The sequence below is a fragment of the Varroa jacobsoni genome, unplaced genomic scaffold (genome assembly GCF_002532875.2).
Source record: "Varroa jacobsoni isolate VJ856 unplaced genomic scaffold, vjacob_1.0 contig00636, whole genome shotgun sequence".
In the NCBI taxonomy this organism is placed as follows: Eukaryota; Metazoa; Arthropoda; class Arachnida; order Mesostigmata; family Varroidae; genus Varroa; species Varroa jacobsoni.
In genome coordinates, this window is record NW_019214504.1 from 114,660 (window position 1) to 133,216 (window position 18,557).

An 18,557-nucleotide genomic window follows, 5' to 3' on the forward strand; every position below is an offset into this window, starting at 1 on the left:
CTGATTAAACACCGCTCTGAACGGAACCGGCAAGCACACTGCCAGCTTACCCAAAATTGGTTCCGAGAAAGCTCGGTAGACGGCGCCACCGTCTATGTCATTTGGTAGGCACCTTCCACCTATTCAGGCTGTCTAGGTCTGTTGAGATTAGCCTAATATCGTTTCGCGAGCGACCCGACTGTGTGAGTTTAACTCAAACGAAGTGGAGACTGTCTGGCGGAGGTGGGCGGTCCTCCGCGTTAAGATAGGCCAGCCAAACTAACCATACCGCATCGGATAGTGGCATTGGTAAACATCGATCTGCGTATTTGCAAACGCGATAAAGCTATCGCTATAATTACTACCACACTAGTCGTCTTGGTAATGATGGTACTGATGAAGAATAAAACTTATCCAATAAATTTACCGAAATAAAATTTCAGATTTAGATCTTTATAGAGGGAACGTGTTCGATAGAGTAACTAATTTTTTCTATATATATAAAAAATTACTTATATGTTACTATTATTTTGGTATGCTTGTGCTTTACTAATGGTAATTCTATCGAAAGGCGTCTTCACTACATTAAAAGCTCAGTTGAAAAGCCTGCCTCCATATTTTAATCGTGATTTAAACACTACAGGATCTAATTAAAGGAATATCTGACATACGCTACCATATTATAATACCTTGCTGCTCAATGAAAGGACCTTAAAAGACCGCATTTGTGGTTCCTCTTATGTTTATAATTTAGAACGGCTCACTCGGATCTTGCTCAGAGACAATTCAGATCTTTGCCAAACTTTTCATTATTACTATCTTAGTCGCTGCAGGTCTCATCTTTTCTTGGCAGCGCAATTCCACAAACGTTTAGGTATATTCAGTGCATCGTGTGAAGATAAGCAGTGGTGTATCTGTGACAACAGACCCTATTATCATTGTTATGTTACACATAAGAACAACTTAAGCTTCTTATTTGTGCGCAAATGGGCAAACGATTCAGTGATTCACTTACATGCAATCGGCGCTTGTGTATTACGTCTTCTGGCCGCGTTCTTCTCCGTCTTACCTTTGTCTGTTTACGGGACGGATGGGACAGGTGGAAGTAGGCAGATATATTATATCATTTTTTGTCGGCTTTACGGCCCTCACTTGGCGCACGTTTCAGGAATAATCAGAATTTCGTGAACCGACCAATTTGTACGAGAAAATTTGCTCCAGGAGGATTGCAGACATAAGAAAACGCCTCTCGTGCATGCGTACTCACGAGTCGAATCTTGAAATAAGCTGGCAAAATGGCTCGTGTATAGTGGAACCATTCAGCATAGAAGTCCATTTCACTCTGTCATTGTGTCATCGACTGACACTTAAAAATTAAACAGAGTTGTTTGGATTCTGTATTTCTTTTGCGATGGAATACGACAGCAGGTTATCTATAATGAGCACTGGCTAAAACCTAGTAATTATTCTAGTTCTTAAACTCATTTACGGTATAGGAGCCTTCTGGGCAAAAAAACCCGGGTTACCTACTCACTATGTAAATTACTGACGTTTACGTGAAATGAATTTCTATTTTTCCTCCGAAATGCGAATCCAAATATGAAATATAAGTAAACAAGATCTATGCGTTAGCGAACATGCACCAAATTACTAGTACAACGATCATATTGGACAACTACAACTTGGGTAGGGAAGGTAGTGTTCTTTACGCAATAGATTTAAGAGGTTTTTCTCTTGAAAAAAAAAAAAAAATAGCATTTTTTCATAGAGCTAATAGAGAACTAGTTATTAATATAGATGCCGGCATATAAATTGATATTCCATAACCTCTCAGTGTCGCCACTCTACACTCTCTTGTGTTCATTCATATTGACAGGATGAATTAAATGGAGTCGACGACTAACTTTCCCCTGTGGGCTCACCTCCCGTGAGCGCTCGCTCTATAGGCTTTCCTATGCCATTCAGTACTCAGAAGCGCAATCGCTTAACGAATCATGAACGACGGGACCACTATACGAAACAAACATTAGGTTCGTATCACGTCAAGGGTCGTCAGAATGATAAATAGCTGAACTTCGGCAATTGGGTGTGTTGTGAATGTTCAAAACGACTTCAGACGACTTTCATTTTCGATAGAGGTATTCGCTACTTATTCTTCACTCAACTTCCTCCGGTCTGTCCGTATGTCGCCAGTAAATAATTAGTGCCAGCTAAAACGCATGATAGTAAATAAATCGTCTCTTACGTCTATGTGAACAAAGAAGATCGCATCTCATGTTAAATCTTCATGAACTCATAACTGATCCTTCACAAAACGTACAAACCGGAAGTCAGTGTAGAAAACCTTATTATCTAATCATAAGTGTTAACCTACCAAAACAAATCTATAGAAGAAATGCCTTGTACATTAATCTACATTAGGCAATTGAAAATAGGCGATTGTCTCGAACTACAGGCCGGCTCCAATCACGTTGATATTATTGTCTCGGAATTAGCGTTTTTGCTATAAGAAAACAGCTAGTCGTGTCTAGAAAGCATCATTTCCCAAGTACTTTGATAAGCAGTGGAAGTGAAGTAAATATAGTACCGTTTCAACCGTCTATTATATATGATAACTAGAGCGAGGCAATATTAAGACACCTTCTGTCTACCTCTAGCAACCATTTTTATTTACCTAGTAATGTACACCTTTAGATCTTTCTGGCACACTCCTAAGTTATGCCTGAACCTCAGGTATCAGCTATTCTGCATAGCATAGCGTATACGGTTCTGAAATTGCCATATCGCATCGTCGGCCTGCAAGTCTAAGATGAACATTGTGTTTCTTAGGGCGGCTAGTTTACCTGCGTGTGCCTTATCTTTTCACTACAGACGCTGAGATGGAACTTTGCGGTATTTCCCGGTATTTCGCGGTAACGTGGTGCGCAAGGGGTTACTTTAAGTATGCCTTCCGGCACAGCTTCAAAAGGCATTCGATTTCGCTTTTGACAGAATTCTTGATAAGATTCCTCGTTATTTCGGCTGCATGCAGGACAATCGAACAGATACTCTATATACTGTGTATTGCAACAGTCACGATAGGACTGTGGGGCTTCTCTAATAGGGACACTATCGCTAATAACCAGTTTCGATGTCACCTCATTTCTAGAATTAGGCCGATGTGTACGAAATAGCAGGCTTCATTTTGTGAGCATCTATCATACGGTAAAGCCTGCTCTGAAATGCGGATACGTATCCGTTTTCGTTCTTATTAGAGCAGAAAATGGTCTAAATAATCACTTTTTTTATTATTCACACAAACTGCGCAATTATCTGTCGTTGGCTCTACTTTAAGTAAATCGTATAGAAAGGAGAAAAAGATCTATGCGTTGAAAGTTCAAATTAGTTCGATTGATCTATATAGTACCCCTATATAGCTATCTATAGATTACTAAATAGGGAAAGATCTCTTTTGTGAATCAATTTATACATAATCGTCAATGAAATTACATTAACAGAAACGTACTAGTATAACGCTTAATTTAAGGCTGACGAGAATTAAACATGACATGTGCTATTTTTTGCTATTAAGGTATCGCGCTCCGACAGCTTGAATATATTTCTGAGGCGTGGGTCAACGAAATATGCCATTGTGCTGGTTGATAAATTTCTGTTTTATATACATCCTTCTTATACACTACCCCACGTAGCCGCTCAAAGCCCGTGCCGCATAGCCCCAACTAGATTGTATACTACCTTTCAAGTCCCTGTCTAGTCTTGGGTCGGCTGCAACAACTTATACCTAGCAAGCGTACGGAACTGTAACAAAACAGCGAAGTCGCTATTGGGCTTACGGCATATTGACGGTCGGTTATATATACATCCCCATTCCTCCTTGTATGATACGTCAGCCCCATATTACCCGGTACTTCACAGTTTTGTTGCTCGGTCAAAGAAACGACAATTCAAGCAGCATTAGCTTTTCGATATCTTCTTTTCGATACCAAAACATCTTCTACAAAAGTTACTTAGCTGCATTAATCTATCTTTTGTCGTCGTTAAAACTTAAATGCTACCACAATAGAAACAGATATTATTCTGTCATAACGGCTGAGATTCGGCCGTGTCTACCCTAATGTAAAATCCGAAAGATTATATAGAGGCTAAAATTGAACTTATCAACTGATATATTTCAAGTTATCGAACTTCGTTAACCATAAAATATTTTATCAAAATTAAGCTAACAAAGCTTCTTTTACGCAGATATTATTCAAAAGTGTATTTAAAAAAAAAAAACCTTTTTGTCCACTATTCAGTTCTCTATCATTGGATTCAGATTTTTCCTTACTTAGTAGCCCAGTCATTGTGCTTAAAGTACATTCTAAAAGCACATAATTTTTCTTAGGACTAAGTTAAACGTTTGAGCTCACGTTACCTAAATGTTTCATTGCAATTTATCCTTCTGTTCGTCAAATCAGAAAAATTGCCTGGTCACTTGCACCCAATATGAAAAATGTGTTATACTCCGTTTGATTAAATAGTTTTTTTGATGCGCTGTTTATCTTATTAGAGACTACTAAAAATCCTACAATTTGTAAAATACACATGTTTTCTATGTAGTACGATGTCGTTTGTATTGGCACAAGTGAGGCACTTAATCTTCAAGCAACTTCCTTTGCAAACGGAATTCAATCATGAGGTTCTTTATAGTTGATTCTGGATTTGAAGGCATATAGCGCTGTTTGAAAAGAAATCCGAGCAGCCATAATTTAGGACTACGACTAGGCCAAGTGTAAACTGTATTGTATCAATTAAGATACGAAATAAAGCTCTAACTTGATTGGAGGCAGGCTTATTAATCAAGCTTAAATCGGTACAACTTTAGTGAAGCGAAACCTTAAAAAAATACAGCACAAAAATTCTCGCACAAGTCTTTCACTGTACCCAGAAAATTAATTATTCATCGTCGAAAATACATAAATGTATATCATCCTCTTCAGAAAAGCAGAATTCTGTCCATTAGATGCTCCAACCCACTTTACACTCTACGAAATCAAAATGATCCTCTCCGTCAGCACTTCAAGCTAAAGCCCCCCGACCCCCCGCTACCGCTTGCGCAGACATTGGCAGCTAGTTCTCACTCAATCGCGTCGTTCGTCATGAGGGTGTGTAATGTCCCTTTCCCACTTTGCCTCTTAAAACTCTCTCGCTATTGTACTCTTCAGATTTGCCCTTACCGACCCACTCTCGCCCCATCCATTACCGCTCTTTTGGTGGCCGCGTGTCGGTTTCTCCACGATCCAACCTATGTTGCATCTTATGAATAGGTTGCCCCATCGTTTGTTGAAAGAGAAGTTATTTAGAGCTGTCTCAAAGGTCCTATGTCGGACAAAGCCCGCTCTACATCCACACAGGGTTTGAGCACTGAAGGTGACATAAAAGTCTATTTTCTAAATGCACAAGTTCTATGAGAGGTAGCATCAATCTGTTCACATGTATAGTTTTCGATTCATATTTTACTTTTGACTCCCTTCAGCCGAAAAGCAATTTTTGTTTTAAGTTTTCGTTTTAAAGCTTAAATCTAACTCGAAAATGTTTAACATTGAGGGGATAAGTAAAAAACGTTTTTCTTAAATACTTCAATTTAGACCTACCCTATGAACTTCAAAAAGAACACCGTACTTGTCCTTCTCCTACCTACTTATACCTGGCCTTGTAGATAGAACGCCAGTGGGTTTTGTCATGTTATAATAGTGTGTTTTTCATATATATATGTGTATATATATATATATATATATATATATATATACACATATATATATATATATATGGGAAAAAGAAGGCGCTACATGAAATATATATGTCACTTACGTTTAAACGTTCTAATTGTTGACAAATCATTGATTGAGACGTGTTCTGTGATAGTTCTAAGACAATTGTAAAGAGTTACAAGAAATCTATTCGGCAGTGAACGAAACATTATGGCCACTTGAATACAACAGATTATGTAGATTTTGTAGCCCCGAACATCAAAACTTTAATGAAAAACCCATTTATTGTCCCATTATATCTTCTAAACTGACAAAATTCCGCCACAATAAACTAAGCCCTTTATGTCGCGGTAGTCTATATTTCAATCGAATATCAGTGTTTGGCAGATATTCACACCAGGTCTTTGGCTGTTTACAATTATAAGCTAATTTAGTGCCATGAAAAAATAAAATATTTAAAGGAGGTTGCCGAAGATCAGTGTCGAGTAATTCAATTTCTTTCTAAAATGGGAGCACTAGTCGAACGAATTCATTAGAATTGATGAAGACATCGGGAAAAGAGGCTTTTGATTAAAAAAAAAAAAAAAAAAAAAGCAGTTCATTACCGATATAATTGTCTAAAAAATGCAAATTGGTAAGTTGAAATACATTGAGGAGATGACTGCGCGTCAGGATCTCAAATCGAAGGACGAGATACTGTGATCATGGACACTTCAAAACAAAACAGAGTACGGACGATGTGCTTGTTGTCGGCTCAACGTAGGGTTTTTCTAATGACGTTTTATGAAATTATACGACGAGATAAAACGCAGCGACGAGTAAAAAAATGGCTTCTTCACCAACGAAGCACAAAACGAGTCGAAACTCTGAAGACCTCCACGCAGCAAAAAAAAAAAACCCGCCCAAGGCATAACGTAGCCATAGACGAGATATGGATCCGTAGGTGCTGCTTACCAGAGGGGATTTAGGCGACCCCGTAGCGTCGTTCAAAGGGAGTAGCATCGGTAACAGCGTCAAATAGATGTGGGCACAAGCTAATGTTTGTACCCAAATCTATTTGACAGCTAACTAACAGCGGATATCAGGAACATTTGTTATTATTACGAGATATTGCCCAAAGAGAGGACCACCAATGCTTCGAATTCTTCGAAAGCGTTACGTATGAGTAGCACGACAATCGATAATGTACCGTGCGGCCACCCGACGACGATGACACATGATCTTATCAAAACGCATTATAGCCTAAGTCGATAAAAGCAGTCTCCAAATTGAAGTCCGTGTGATTTCTACTTGTGCTTCAACAGTATTATACATGGCCTAGCATATCCTATCGCCGATTCGCCCGAACAACCCACTAGTGGTATCACAACGTACACAGCTCTGGACAAGTTTCCAGAGCGCTGGCTTTATAAACCATCAAAGTGACTATACCTAATGTGAACCAGAATGCCGTTACTCTACAGCAGATGGCTTAGAAATTGCAAACTTCCTAACCCCCCCACTTCCTATAATTGAAGGAGACATTTCAGTGCGTCTTCCTCGTGTTACATCAGCGATCATATAGTCCGTTGCAAGCATCATATCCTGTAATGGAGCACACAAGTTTTTCTTTATCAAGTTAACTTACTATATGGTCTATAGCGATAAAAGCTGTATAGCCCTCAGTCAGGAAAAACAATTACCTAATGCTTCAGTAGTGGACGCTGTAGTGTCACATATGTATGGTTACCTATGTAAAAGTTTACGATTTTATGCTGTTCAATGAACAGATTCTAAATTAGGTAAGCACTCCAGTCCAGGAGTGACAACTGCGGCCGAGTTTAACCTCTTATTAATGTTTACAATTATTACATTAATTAGTAAAAATTTCTGCTTACCGCTTTTCTTTTTCTGCTTTTTTTTTTTTCCTGATAACCGCGTGTTATGTACCGTTGATATAGTAAAACTTTGCTTCGAGCTTCAAAGATCGGAATATAGGGTAACGAAGCTTAGCATTTAATTTTTTTATCAATGCCCATATGGTAGTATAACTTTTCACCTACGGTAAAAAACAAAATGTTGACCACCAAAAATGCTCTTACGTAGCCAATGTTAGGCTCTGAAGCTAGGTCTAAACTTTATGATTTGCACAAAACATAATGAGGCCACTGGTAAGACTCGAAAGCAATTGTCCAGAGGAGCTTCCTAGCGACACATACCACCTAGCTATCAGTACATAGACAATCCAAGGAAGAAACAGCAAATAACGGTCGCCATTGTTTTCCAAATAATCTAACGGATCACCGCCGCCTATCATTGGCAAAGTGCTTTGAGATTTAAAATACCGATTCTGATATCATAGAAGCTTTGCGATTTCCAGGGCTCCATATTGTTCTGATTAACGACCGCACGAGGAGAAGCCCAAAAATACGAGGTCTACTAATGTTAGTATGTCATGAAGATTGAGTAGACTATATAGCTTCAGCACACATCGCGCTACCTGCAACAAATGTCCCAGAAGACAAACAAAAACGTCCACGTCAATTAGGTAACGTGTTAAAATTCAGATAGGGTCTCAGAAAAGATAAAACGTCGAGATGGTAACATGTTCGCAGGGAGAACCGTGCGCGAATGTTGTAATTAATGTAAATTGTGTAGTAAGCGTAACACACAATCAATTACCTGAACTACTTAAATATTTGTAGTTTACTATATCACAGTATTAATAATGATACATTCCTTAATTTAATTTTTATTGAACGAAGCTCGGTATGTCTAAACAGCTGGTCTAGTTCTTCATTCTCTTAAGGATATGTAAGCCGGTATAGCTTTTGCAATGACTTTAATTGACAAAAAGAAGGGTTGATCAGTAGTACACCTGGACAAATCACAAAATATATGGTGCAAGTAATCAGAGTTCCGAATCTATTAAACCAAAGCAAATCATCGTTTCGTTCGGCGCTTAAACATGTTGCCGAGCGTTGAGGACGAAGTTTCTTACCGCATGCTCAACGAATATAAGCGTCTGAACACGGTAGAGACAATAGCCTGCAGATATGGATACGGCAAAGAATATAGAAACAGCTTTGCATAGAAGCAACCAGTCAGCGTTCTCCAAAGGTTAGGTCTATTTAAGAAGCCTATTTGAAAATATAGGAGCCACCTAATATGTTATGTACTTTCGTTCACCTATTCAAATCGACGCTGACCAGGTACTGAATCCAAGATCTGTAGCGTTACATTTATAGTAAGGTTTCCTGTATGACAAATGGCTAACCTCGTTCAATGCGATAGCCTCTCATTTGTGTTCCGTTAAATGTGATCAAAGATAAAAGTACTTATTTCAATCGCTCGTCTAGTTCTATGGCGATATTTAGTCTATATGATCTCTGTCTAGGATTATCCAGATGAAGCTTGTGGATGGATAACAGTAATTGCTTGGAAACAGTTCCTTTTGGATCTGTTGGGTCTGCATGTTGCTCAGTATAAAATAAAGTGACAGGTCAACTAACCAGGGTAGCAGAAAAAAAAATTGCTCTACATGTTATAGCTAAGTATTTCAAATTTGATGTCCGGTATCGTTGTTTAGGCCTGCTCCGTCGTGCCGATAGTTCTGTCACCACGAAAAAACAGAGGACCGTTTAATATAGGTTAGGTAACGCTGTATCTTATACACTTGAGTATTTTTCATGAAGAACTGACAGAAGGATCGATTATGCGCGTGGACTGCTAACCCAAACAAATCCAACTGGGTGCACAGAGCTGTCCGACAATTCTGTAGCTTCTATTGATTCAAATATTATATTTGTACTCTGTTTGTCTCGTCTACGAACTCGTATCCTGTTGATAACCTCGCGCCCATACAATCATTGTACCATTGGACTACCATAGGCCTATGGGAAGAAAACGATATCCGGCCTTAAAAAAGATAAATGTTATAAGAAAAAAATGTGAGACGTTGTTGCAGTGTGGAAAAGATTAAACATTTCGCTCACGTCAACAATTTTTGGCCCTTTTCTACTAATATCACCACTATTTGCCTCGATCTGATTGTCTTCTTGTGGGCGTCTACGCTCTACGATGAAAATGCAAGCTCGGATTTCCGAGTGCTGGATGAACTTGTATACGTGTTACATCTGTAATACATTGAACCTACACTCCTGACCTGCAGGGGCACCCTATCGATAGTTCTTCGATAATCTTGAGTTGTTCGCTCTTCTACGTAGATACCTTTGAAGACACATGTCTCAGATAATGTGAGTCGCATCGGCGATAGGATCATTCGAAAACCGAGATTCGACAATGATACGTATAGTAAAACGATTGTATGGTAAAGTTCGCTATATTTTCTATACCATTTTTTCAATGTAAAGGCACAACCGCTTCATGGACTCATAGAAAAACATCGTGCCGCTTACTTTCAAAGTTAAGCGTTATCGGAAGAGGTGGCCCAAAGTGGCTTTTCGTAGTGGTTGAACAATAACAGAAAAGATGGTGATATTATTGCAAACGTAAAATTCAGCGTTTATTACGAAATAATCCTGAGCTGTTCGAGGAGAGCTGGCTAGAAAAAAAAAAGCCGATTTGACGCTTGAGTCCCGCACGAACGGATGCAATAGATTTCCATTTTCGAGAGAAACCCTACAAGAAATTGAGCCATGTCCAATGCTGTGTACAGTAAATCACATACGATAATAATCTGCAAAGGAAAAAAAAATAAAGATATATCTTCGACAAGGTACGAAGTCTGAACTAATCCTAAACAGGTGTTACTATGTGCTTCATGGAACTGGAAAGATATCGACCTACTAAAATTGTTGGTTCGGGTCTCTACTTACAGTTAATAACAAACAATTGAAAAAAATGGATAGAAACAAATGAACGAAAATGCTAAATGATATTCATTTTTAGCTGCCCGGAAAAAGGCTCAGATGAAAAATCTTAACACATCCGCTGAATAGCCTGGATCTTGTACGATCCTTTGTATCGGTAGTAGTTTGCTTTCAACAGAGGCGTCCAAAATGTAATTTCGTACAAAATCAACTTGCAAGGGTAAATTGTCCGTCTGGATAAATACTTAGTGGCCGCGAGGATACAACGATACCAGCAAATAGGCGTTATAATAGAGAAAGCGATCACATATTATCTAAAGTTACTTCGAAACTTAAAAGTTTCAAGCTTTCCCATTTTGACCAATGTGCAAATTGGGCTCTAGATGTTTGATATCCAAATAGTGGGTAGTTTTATGCATCCGACATTTCTCAATGCTAGTTCTCGAATCGACTCTATAGGGTGACAATACTCACAGTGGCATCTCTACCGCTATGTCAGTCTCACTCCACAAATTATCGTTGCAGATTTGTTGGCAGATCAAAATGGCGACATCGCCCATTCCGTCAGCAGATTTCCAATGAGACGCTTCAACGCGGACCACGCAAAGACGGTCTATTAAATAGAAGAAGGAATGCTCTTTATCGTAAGCCTGTATAGAAAGCTAGAAATATATATATATGTGTTAAACTCATGTACGCTTCATCCACTGTATAACGGGAGCCTTGTGTATGCTTGCTTTACATAAAGCCGACACCTTCTAACGAAGATAAGACTGTTTGCACAGGACAACGTTTGTACGTACCCTGCTAAATCTGGAAAATGCTTCACGGATCATTGAGCAATAGAACGAAAAGCAGAAGTGAGGTTATCACCCTGTGTTATGTCAATTGCTTGAATGAACCCCTTTGTTCAGACAGTGCATGCTTTAAGGAACCCTGCATTGTGTAGGCATTACTAAAATCCTGTTTCGAAATCCACAAACACGATGCCTATTTCGGTCGATTGTGAACACGATGTACCTCTTGCAGTGGCGTATCGCATCCGGTCAGCGCGGAATTCAGCGCTGTTCAAATAGGATACATGGTCAAAATCTCGTCAGACGCTGCGCAATGAGATGGAAAAGTTTGTAACTACTCGCGATCGCTCTCTATGAAGATGGGTCGCGTAAGTTGTCCTTTATTTTGAGGACGACACTTAGAAGGCCCCTCCTCTAATTTGTTGGGGAGAGTCGTTAGATAAGTCTGTCCTAACGAGGAACGAATCAGCCGCTTTTATTGTTTCAATTGTTTAGGCGTTTTTTGCGGATCAGATCCAGTCCCGTGGTCGCTTCAGAAAGCACGACGCCTAAAGACGAAGAACTCCGCTCTTAACGTTCCGCGCGTTATAGTTTACCCCATACACTAGCGAATGGCACTGTCCATGAGATGGCGTACCTAGCTGATAACATAATTCTAAAGTACTCTATTAGCACTATAGAGCTAACTGGGTATGATAGCAGCCCCATCCTACGCAGCCGTTCCCTTCCTGCTCGTATTACTGACTCGTCTTGACAAGAACCCTTACGCATATTCAGGAGGTAGCCGCTAGAAATAAAGTTCGACCTATTTCAAGTCCACCAAAACAACAAAATGTTGTACTCTACGTACTAGCCATAGAAGCCATACAATTTACAATGAAGCTTAATTGTTGCTGTTGCTACATCTGTGACTACTACGGTTGGTTGCCAATATATATTAGAAAATGTTGATTAGTGATGTCGGGATGTTTTTAAATGATTCCTCCAGAACAGGACTACGCAGGTTAGACGAATCGTTAAACAGCGATCCAACAGAAACGTGTACAAACGCTTCGTGACAGAATTCCTGCAAAGAGCCTTATGTTCGACAACTGGTATGCCAGATATGGAGACCTGATTGCCAGCCATCATGCTGCCCTTTTTTTTAGAAGAAAGCGAAACCACCGAAAGAAGAAGCAAGTTCTTTAGGACGTCGTTTGATGCGACTCTAGTATCTGTTTCAATGTAAAATCGACCTAAATGTGTCGTGTGGGTCTGTTAAATTGATGCAAATATTAAGGTATAAGATCAACGTAAGGTTAAGTACTTGGAAGAGAGATTTGGCACCACCTTCGCGACACTAGACGGTCAAATAAAACGATACGTTCAATTGAAAGAGACAAATCAGTCATCTTAGTGAATCTAATGACGTAAAAGCAGAAATTCGCAGCAGCAGTAGTAAACCTTAATATTTCACTCCACAATAATTATTTCGTCCGGCTCCTCATCATGGGCCGTCTGAAAGGCGCGCACATACCTGGATGAGGGAAGCCTGGATGAGGGAGCGTTGGAGTCCAGCATATTTTTGCCTTGCCGGCTACTTGTTGAAGTAAGGTCTATCTAAAACAGAAATCCAAATCGCGGATCGAGTGTTGGCGGGGATTGGACGAGAACTTCGCGAAGTTCATATGAGTGGACTGTGCTTCCTGGATTCGGCGCAGGCGCGTACTCGGTCTTCGACTCAGCTTCCTAAAAGCTTATCCCTAAAGCATATGCCGATTCATGGGCTGAGATTTCCTTGAACTTCAAGCTTCTGGTTCCTAAAAATCGGTTTCGTTTTTCTCGTTAAATCAATTGCGATCCCCCTGGTCACTTCCCATTTAGCGTTATGTCAAAGGGAGCATGTGGAACAATCCATAGTTTCGAGACGCTTTTGACGGCATAACATCGTTGCCTAGTTTGGAGTCTACTAAAGAAAGAGGCACAGATAATACGTGACGTTCGGAGCCAAGTTGAGTCGCCTGTACACTGTCAAGATGTAGAGCTCGTTTTTGAACTTCCATCTACTCATGATCTTTAGCCTATAGGAAGATCGCCATGGACGCGGAAAAGGTCCGCTATATTTCTCAGCTTCTTCGACCACGCTAGTCACGTGTGTTGTTTTTTGACGCATGTTTTATGATTTGGAATAAGTTTGCAGCATTCTTAAGGTATAGCGTTCCAACAGATATTATTATAACTAGACATCTGAAATTTTCGAATTAATCTTATAAACACCCAAATCCACTTAAAAAGTTTACGAATAATGTCAGTAAATAAGTAGAGTCGATGTATCATATAAAAGAAGCATGCCTTCTATAGATATTTAAGAAGCGACCGTTACGTCAAATACATCGGGACACATGCATGGGGTATGATAGCAAGATTCTGTAAAAACAATAACGTATTATTCTTACTAAGACAGTATCGGTCGCCGTCTGCAATTTTCTCTACTTTGTGGTAAGTGAAAATTGCGGCATTTTTTAAATCCATTTTTGTAATATAAACTGAAAGTAGATTGTCTTTACAAAAGGCAAACTACTGAGTTATTCTGCTTGAGCAGGAAGAAGGCCATACAGGGTCGATTTCTGTATGGACGTAAACAAATAAGTATTTCTCCATTTTCTCAATAGCACAATTTCTGTAAATAAACATCACCCTTCTAGGTTTGCTAAGTACTGAAGTGGGAAGCTTTCGACTGAGGATACATAGTTCGCCACTTTAGGCACAGGTTCTTTCTTGTTCTTCTTTCTCGTTTTCCGGTTGTAATATTAATACACAGATAATTTCTCACTGCAGTAACTGTAATATATTTTCCAGGTAAAAGCAGCTTCTATTTCTAGCCGTTGTAATGCTGCATAAACTAGATAAAATTCAAACGTCAAAATAAAAACGATTTTAGATAGTGAAACGTCCCAACGTACCTTTGTGCCAACTTGTTTACACACAAATATAAAGAAGCCTTCAAACGGAGCCGAGTTTCGTTTTGTCTTACTTATACTGTGCACTTCCAGTTTATGTCTGAACGCACGAGTAGCCTTCCAAGCTTTGAACGAGCAAGAGAAGCTTGTAAACATTTGAAGAAGCATGTCATGATTGATTGACTCGATCACTGTTTGAGTATTAACCTCTCTTTCCTCTATACTTGCAAGTCTGTCGGCGTAAACCTAATCTTTTGCATAAACCCAAAAAATGTAATCAATGGGTATAAAATAATAGGAATACAACTACAATAAAGGCCCGCAACGCAATGGCAACTCATAATCTCGCGAGTCCGGTATGACTCGTGACCCAATCTCACTGGAACAAAACAGCATTATCCGTGTAGCACACAATCAGGCTCACAAGAGGCCCTTCAGCATACCCCTTATTTTTGAAAGGTGTAGGCGAATGCATCTGCACACTCTTTGGGACTCTCAAAGCTACTTCCCTAAACAATCCACGCGTAAAGCCAAAGCATCGGACTCGCTTTTTGTGTTTGACCCATTAAACCTCTGTCCTTTCAGGCTGGCTGCCATCAAGGTCCGGAAGAAAAAAGGAACGGTATTACAGTTGGTCTTGACTGCACCTCAGGAGCTATTATAGTCTTTTCAATTATTGCTTTGAATCCTTTCTCTCATGACATTTTCCAGCAAGGTCGTATTAAAATGCGAAAAACCTCCTCCTACGTTGTCTTACAGCGAAAGATCACAGGTTCCGGCTGATTTCGATGCAGCTATCTTACCTATCCCAATAACGTAGATCTGAAGCTGACCAGACGACTTCAATTATATGGTAAGTAAGCTCATCAAAATAGATCAGGTTTATTATCCAGCAGTGACCAATCTTTCCGTTATTTCCGCAATGTGTTTCCTGAGAATCTCTCAAAGTCAGCGCCTTTGTTAAAATATCACTTAGCCCCAGCAGCAAGACGTCGCGCTCTTATTGTTTCTATCGACACGAACACTGAGCATTAGTACCTACAGTCCTGTAAACTCGCACTACCCGTATTGACTCTATTGTGGGTAAAAACGAACTTTCGGCCTCCGTTTGTGTTATGAGTATGGTGTCTAGAAAAAGAAACGTCATGGCATACTTCTTCCAGAAAGCAAGCGTAACAAAAAAAAAGTTTATCATCATGCGGACCATCGTGCAACCGTGGATGGAAGGATACCATACGTATTCCAACAAGAAAGTACACCAGCTCATACAAGCAAGCTATCACAGAGTTGGCTGCTTTAGAATACGGGCATGCTCAACACTAACCACACTTAGCAGCCAAAGAGTCCAGATTCGGATTCACTAGATTACGGATGCGACCATTCGATTCATACTACCGAAGGAAAGTTCATATGAACAAGTATTTCAAAAATGCTGCGGCTACCGAGAAAAGCGGTACGTTTTTTTCCAATTTGAGCAAAGATCAGCTTTTATGTAGTCTTTTCACAAAACACCAATAAGATAATAGGCTTGTTAGCTGTGGTTTCTTTTAAATCTATAGTGTACCGCAAGGAAATGTCGATGCAGCTACAGAACGACGAGCCACCTAAAGGGGATTTTCGAACTATCCTTCTGTCTGAGTAAAATCTCTGACAAAAGACTTCATATGAATATAGCCATGATGTCACACATCGTTCACGAAAAACCCAGGTAAGTGTCACACAACATGAGAAAATAAACTGAAAACATATTGGGAATGAAGTCAATGTCGTTTGCTTTTCAATGCTCTGGTTAGACTCTGGATTCAAGTTATCCGGGGTACACGGGGACTACACCGAGTAAACAGGACGGTCCAAAAACTGGCTTTAGTTCTTCGTAGAAAATGTTTTTAGTTACCTACAATCGTAGATATAGTTGATAGCAGAACGTTCCATGTCAAACCAACCTCTAGGGAGATACGGGATGGAGTAAGCCTTTTAACATCGTGGAGAGAAGTCACTTGGTACTCTAATATCTTTGATAAATTTTTTTGCCTTAATATCCATTAAGCGTTTTTTTCTACCGGTATTGCAGATGTAAGACGTCCAAGCTGTGAAAAAACTACTACAGCACCTCGAATGTATACGGGATGCGGCACCTAAATTGGGAGTCGTTCTCATGCTTGTAAAAATGGGTCCAATAAAAAAACAGGTATGCTTCTGCGTGTCCTAGAGGAGCTACTTTCAAGAGTACATTATTTTGTATAACTATTGCTCACCGTGATTGCAATTTCAACTTGACAGCTACACCGTTCACTAGCAATCTTCAAAATAAACGTTCTTTAATCCTTGCTAATAATAATAATAATAATAATCATACTTCAAAGCCTAGTAATAGGCATAAATATATATAAAAGTATCACTCAAATATACAGAGACTTCAGCGGAATGAAGTTTTGGACTAATAGCAGGTCAAGAGTCGCAAAAATGTAAGGGCCCAAAGCTCCTAGAAAGACGAAATAATGAAAAAAAAAATGCAAATCAGCCCACATCCGCTACGACAAAGTGTTTCCCTATTTAGCTACCATATTTTATATGAAACAAATGTTTGTTGACGGTTTGACAAAAAGTCACCTGAAAATTGGAAAGCCTACACTCAACTTTTTTTTACTTTTGGTTTTATTACATTTTACTTGTCATTGCTTTGAGATAGAGAACTGCCAAGGGACTCTTATACGCACTGCATTGTGTATGCGTAGGGGGACGGGTTTCAATTAGGACACTAGCTTACGAAATGCTTTTGCAAAACAAAAGCAGATCCTTCAACTATCGTTTTGCACGTGCCAAGAACCTTATCCTTAAGGACCAGTGTCAGGTAAAGACAGATTGGTGAAAAATATCAACATAATCCTCAGGTTTCCACATCGTTAAAAGACGAAAAGTGTAATAAAATGTCCTTTTTTAAGGTGTAGGGCCTTCTTAAGTTGCACCTGAACTAGACTGGGCAACTAAAATTGACGCATCTTGTACGATAAAAGAGTACGACTGACAACACGTTTCCAGGATTAGATCTTTAAGATGTTAACTTTATTAGTTATGTTGAATGTGGTATATAGATTCGTGAATGGAACGAGCCTGGATAATGTAAATCAATGCGTTGCAGTCATCACTATTATATAGCATATTGTTGTTCATTTAATACAATTCCAATTGTATAATCTGTTATCGTTACCACTATGATAATTGAAGTAGGATTAACAACATCATTTTACTCAGACTCATCATGGCATCATCAGTGGATCTCATCGCGTTTCGCGATTATCTCGCGTCGTTTTTCCTCTCTAGGGAACGTTCGCTCTGAATAGTTTCCAACGAACAGCCCATACTTATGTTAGTGCCTTAACCTGTTGTGCTATCGATAGATAAGCCTACATTTCATTCGTCCTTCGGCGTCCTCACCTCGAAGCGGTTCCTTATTTGACACTAGGGAAAACGCTCATGCTTGCTAGAATTGGCAATCATCGACATGGCTAGCCGTCTATTAATGGGAATAATTGATCTTTCTAGTTAGAAATATGAGTGTGGATCATTTCATTTGATCATTTTCTTCGCGTATATCGATATTACATTATAATATACGATCTATTATTCTTGGCAACTAATAGTGTCCAACTAAAACACGACGGATAGCTTAAGGAACTAAATTTCTACTTCTGTAATGCCCAACTGTGATACACACAAAGGAAAGCAGGTCTAAATAAAAACATAGATCCACTTTGGAGCGCTTTGGATCTTCTTCTCTGAATTTTGAACTTCAATCCCGTTCTAAACTTACGAAAAATTCCGAACTTTGAATGTTAATTGGAGTCAGCAAGCATATGTGATCATCAATCACTAGCTTATCGTGGCTGTCTCGGCCACCCGGTTTCTGTCTAAGCACCCTTATTCCTACAGTAAAAACCGAACGTCTAACTGAAATTTCTACTAATATCGTTTACTTATCATTCAACCAATCCTTTCATTACACAACTGCATATTGCTTATCGATTCGTTGGCCTTTTAATCTTCTCGCTACATATATTTGTCTCCTTGAATCCCATTACCATTTTACTTTTGCAGTACTCCTACCTTAATTATCTCTGACGCTAGACCATTTCACGCGATTATTCCCAGCCTATATAATTGTTTAACCCATTTTATATAATTGAATCAGATTTTTTTTAGTCAGTTCACTAACGTGTCTCTGCTTGTTAAATCCATTTGATTTCCGGTATCTTTCCTTTTTTTTTTTTTTTTTTTTTTTTT

General features: G+C 39.3%; 1 long non-coding RNA gene across 1 annotated transcript; it reads right to left on the minus strand.

Moving 5' to 3' along the window:
* Positions 1-10,216: 10,216 nt before the first annotated feature.
* On the minus strand, positions 10,217-15,073 carry LOC111271458 (uncharacterized). Its single transcript, XR_002686875.2, has 4 exons — positions 14,280-15,073; positions 12,854-13,136; positions 11,015-11,153; positions 10,217-10,407 (listed from the first exon to the last, which is right to left on the minus strand). It is a non-coding gene; the product is annotated as an uncharacterized LOC111271458 (long non-coding RNA).
* Between the last annotated feature and the right edge of the window lie 3,484 nt (positions 15,074-18,557).